The sequence below is a fragment of the Procambarus clarkii genome, chromosome 24 (assembly GCF_040958095.1).
Source record: "Procambarus clarkii isolate CNS0578487 chromosome 24, FALCON_Pclarkii_2.0, whole genome shotgun sequence".
Classification (NCBI taxonomy): domain Eukaryota; kingdom Metazoa; phylum Arthropoda; class Malacostraca; order Decapoda; family Cambaridae; genus Procambarus; species Procambarus clarkii.
The window spans coordinates 10,661,453-10,666,452 of record NC_091173.1 but is presented as its reverse complement, the minus strand read 5'-3'; the positions used below and the strand labels follow the sequence as shown (position 1 = coordinate 10,666,452).

Below are 5,000 nucleotides of genomic sequence, written 5' to 3'. Positions count from 1 at the left end.
TTCCCCCATTTCACTGTAGTTTTTCTTGTATTTTGAGGAGACGTGGTCTGTGTCATCCTGTCATCCATCTATATTTATGGATAAGATGGATGATATGATTGGGGACATGGATGCTGAAGACGTACATCTCCATCATCTCCTGATGCCTGTCACTTCCCAGGTTAACGTACTTTCTGAGATGAAAGCCGTCACACAATAAACTAGGTAAATACGACCACTTTCTGCACTCCCTGTCAGTCTTGGAGGGGCTTCGGTGTACCAGCCTCCCTGTCCTCTGCAGCATCTGTCAATCTGGTGAAGGAAATCCTACCGGATTACCTAGGTCAAAGGGCAGGAGGGTGCATGATCCCGGTTTTATACACTGCAGAACTAAGTGGGTTTCTCTCGCAGATTCACCACTGCATTCAGCACCATCTCAAGTCCACGAGCAATCCAGTGGTAACAGTCTCAACATAAACCGAGAAGCTGTCATATGTCTTGATCCTGCAAAAACACCTTGTGATATAGCTCGCATCACGCAGCTCCTCATGCGGGTGAATTCTTATTAGCAGCCCCGATGGCAGCAACTGGCACTGTCTCACACTGCAGTCCCTCCAAATTGCAGCGACTCTCTGCCTGCCCGCGTATAGGTGTATTTATGGCGAGGCCAACAGGTGCGGTCAGCATGGCCTGCTTTAGGAAAGCAAAGGGGATGCTTGGTACTCGTGGCATAATGAAGTTGACAACATCATGAAGAAGAGCCTTACAAAGGCTGGGTGTCCAGCAGAGAGAGAGAGAGAGAGAGAGAGAGAGAGAGAGAGAGAGAGAGAGAGAGAGAGAGAGAGAGAGAGAGAGAGAGAGAGAGAGACCCATTACGTAATGCCCTGCAACTCCGTCAATCCTGCTGCTCGCCCAGATGAGATTACAGTGAACGGCAAGCAGTGGGTGTTGGACTACGTGTGGGTGGTGCTGCCGACAGTACGGGTATCAGCCATGTCCCGTAAACGTCAGGGAATTGGATCACCACTACAATACTGTCCCAATTGCCTCTGAGACACTTATGGTGCCTGGGGTAAAAGTGTTACCAGTTTGTCTAAAGATCTGGGTTCTAAGCTCACTGAAGCAACACGAGACCCAAGAGCTGCCAGCTTGCTTTTCCCGCCACTGACAGAGGGAAAACTGACACGACATTCATGGCTCATGTCTCCCACACAGATAAGATATTGCTTCATCATATTCTCTCCTCATTGATCCTGTCATGTCTTGGCGGGCCCTCACGTGCCGATACTCACCTAGTTGTGCTTGCGGGGGTTGAGCTTCGGCTCTTTGGTCCCGCCTCTCAATTGTCAATCAACTGGTGTACAGATTCCTGAGCCTACTGGGCTCTATCATATCTACATTTCAAACTGTGAATGGAGTCAGCCTCCACCACATCACTGCCTAATGCATTTCCTTTGTTAACTACTCCGACATTCAAACAATTCTTTCCAACGTCCCTGTGTCACTATAAAGAGGTCTAGCCCCCTCGCGTGCCCTGATCTGCGTCACTATACAGAGGTCTGCACCACCCTGGTGAATATTATCCATGGCGTGCATTAATGACACACCAGTAACATATAAATATCCTCGACTATCAGTAAGAACAACGCACAGAATGGCTTTACAAGCCATTAACACCTTCCTTGTTAGTAAAGACGGGGTGAAGAATGACTTAACTAGTCCTCAACGTCATCTAGTGTTAACTACGCGGGGGGGGGGGGGGGAGAAATGAGGTTAGCTCGCTCTCTCTCTCTCTCTCTCTTTCTCTCTCTCTCTCTCTCTCTCTCTCTCTATATATATATATATATATATATATATATATATATATATATATATATATATATATATATATATATGTATATATATATATATATATATATATCTTTCTCTCTCTCTATCTCTCTCTCTCTCTTTCTTTCTCTCTCTCTCTTTCTCTCTCTTTCTCTCTCTCTCTCTCTCTCTCTCTTTCTCTCTCTCTCTCTCTCTCTCTCTCTCGCTCTCTCTCTCTCTCTCTCTCTCTCTCTCTCTCTCTCTCTCTCTCTCTATCTCTCTCTCTCTATCTCTCTCTCTCTATCTCTCTCTCTCTCTCTCTCTCTCTCTCTCTCTCTCTCTCTCTCTCTCTCTCTCTCGGTCCCGGCTCTACAAGCCTTGTTGTACCCGTTAAGCTATAATTTAAAAATTATGACTAGGCGCCAACGGAAATAACGGCTACAGCTCCCACCAGAAACGGCAATAGAGGCTATGGCACCATTCCTACAGTAGAACACGGACTATCCCCTACCACCTCTATCCACCACAAGGACACATCTCCGGGGATAGATTCAGGAAGTTCTCCTCCCTTCAGCGCTAAAGGGCGCGCGACTCGCCCCCATGAATGTTAATGGTTCAGACTTGTTCTTTTTTTTTATCTTTCATAAGACTTTTTTTATCTTTCATAAGACTTAAAAACAGTCTTTATCTTGACTCCAAATCCTAGTAGGAGTTTTGAAAGCTTTGTCTCAACTTGGGTCCCACGAGCCCAAGTTGGGCATGGGGAGGGGGTGGATGGTGGATGGAGGGGGGGGGGAGTTAGCAGGGTGAGGTGTGCAGGGAGGAAAGAGGGGGGGGTGGGGGAGGGACGAGGTAGGGGGCAGGGGGAGGGGGGGAATGGGTAGGGGTGGCGAGTGTTTCGTGAATAAAGCTCATATTTCAGAGTGAGAGATGATGGGGGGGGGGGGAATGACAGACCGGCAGATGGCTGAGAAATGACTGACAGACCGGCAGATGGCTGAGAAATGACTGACAGACCGGCAGATGGCTGAGAAATGACTGACAGACCGGCAGATGGCTGAGAAATGACTGACAGACCGGCAGATGGCTGAGAAATGACTGAGAGGGGCGTAAAACTGAGGGAGGAATGAGAAAGTTGAATGTGAAGCGAGCCACAATAGTTGTGGGATGGTTAATACATTCACTGTATTGCTGTATCTTTGTGCTAATGTATTACTGTAATATTATATTGCTGTACTTTTGTATCATTGTACTCTTGTATCATTGTACTCTTGTATCATTGTACTCTTGTATCATTGTACTCTTGTATCATTGTACTCTTGTATCATTGTACTCTTATATCATTGTACTCTTGTATCATTGTATTCTTGTATCATTGTATTCTTGTATCATTGTACTCTTGTATCATTGTACTCTTATATCATTGTACTCTTGTATCATTGTACTCTTGTATCATTGTACTCTTGTATCATTGTACTCTTGCATCATTGTACTCTTGTATCATTGTACTCTTGTATCATTGTACTCTTATATTAAGGCATTGACGCAGCAGTGCTTATTCAGTGCTACTGTATCCTTGCACTACTGTATAACTGTATTACTCAACGTGAATATTGTTTCACTGAATAGTACTATTGTATAAATATATTATTCTATCACTGTACAGTACTACTGAATCACTGTACAGTACTATTGTATCACCATATAGTGCTATTGTAGCACCTTAAATTTCTAATGTATTACAATACAGTACTATTGTATAAGTGTTCACTTGTATCATTATACAATTATAATGAATGTACTGTTGTAACACTGTATGTAACACAGTGACTTTATCACTGTACAAATATACTTCTGTGTCATTAACCAATGTATCACCGTACTGTTGTATCACCGTACTGTTGTATCACCGTACTGTTGTATCACCGTACTGTTGTATCACCGTACTGTTGTATCACCGTACTGTTGTATCACTGTACTGTTGTATTGATGTACTGTTGTATCACTGTACTGTTGTATCACTGTACTGTTGTATCACTGTACTGTTGTATTGCTGTACTGTTGTATCACCGTACTGTTGTATCACCGTACTGTTGTATCACTGTACTGTTGTATTGCTGTACTGTTGTATCACTGTACTGTTGTATCACTGTACTGTTGTATCACTGTACTGTTGTATCACTGTACTGTTGTATCACTGTACTGTTGTATTGCTGTACTGTTGTATCACTGTACTGTTGTATCACCGTACTGTTGTATCACTGTACTGTTGTATTGCTGTACTGTTGTATCACTGTACTGTTGTATCATCGTACTGTTGTATCACTGTACTGTTGTATTGTTATACTGTTGTATCACTGTATTGTATCACTATACTGCAGTAAATTAATACAGCAGTTCATTAGTACTCCTATATTAATATATCAATGTACTGTTGTAGAAATGTATCATTGATCTACTGTATCAATGTATCAGTGATCTACTGTATCAATGTATCAGTGATCTACTGTATCAACGTATCAGTGATGTACTGTATCAATGATCTACTGTATCAGTAAACTACTGAATCATTGCACCAGTACACTACTGTATCAATATATATAAATATGATACTGAACCATTTTATATCTGCACCGCTGTACCACTGTAGCCTATTTTATTTGTTCGTGATTCCCAGTCTGGCTCATAGGAGGCCTGGCCGACGAGGACGCTAAGCCCCGGAAGCACCTCAAGGTAAGGTAGGCCTACGGGCCCTTGTACCGTTCCCTCTTGTGACAGGAGCTACAGTGATCAAGTTCCCCCTTCAGTGCAGGTTTTTTGTTTAAGTTTTCCACACACAAACCGGGATCAGCATTAAAAGCCTCGCGAGAATATAGAAAATGCTGAATTTCAGAGGCAATTTCAATAGGAATAGTTGTTGAAACAAGAAAATGTCACATGCATGTTCTCCAAGACAGGAAATCAAGTTGTAAAAAGCTGAAATAACTCAGGGAAGAAGTGATTAATGTCATGCATGAGTACTTCCCCCTCCCTCCCCCCCCCAACACCGACCCAGGAAAACATTGGGTGGGGGAGGAGGTGGGGGGGCAAGGGAGGGGGGGAGGGGAAGAGCCTAAACGTTACAACCAACCCCCTTTCCCCCTACCCCCCCCCCTAACCCCCCCACCCCCACTCACACAAACGACAGTACCGCACGAGGCCAAACACACAAG

General features: G+C 44.0%; 1 protein-coding gene across 1 annotated transcript in view; it reads right to left on the bottom strand.

The window, feature by feature from the left end:
- LOC123761723 (ATP-binding cassette sub-family G member 1) overlaps nucleotides 1-5,000 on the bottom strand; it is a 148,273-nt gene that overhangs the window by 113,662 nt on the left and 29,611 nt on the right. The gene's annotated exons all lie outside the window — the stretch shown is intronic.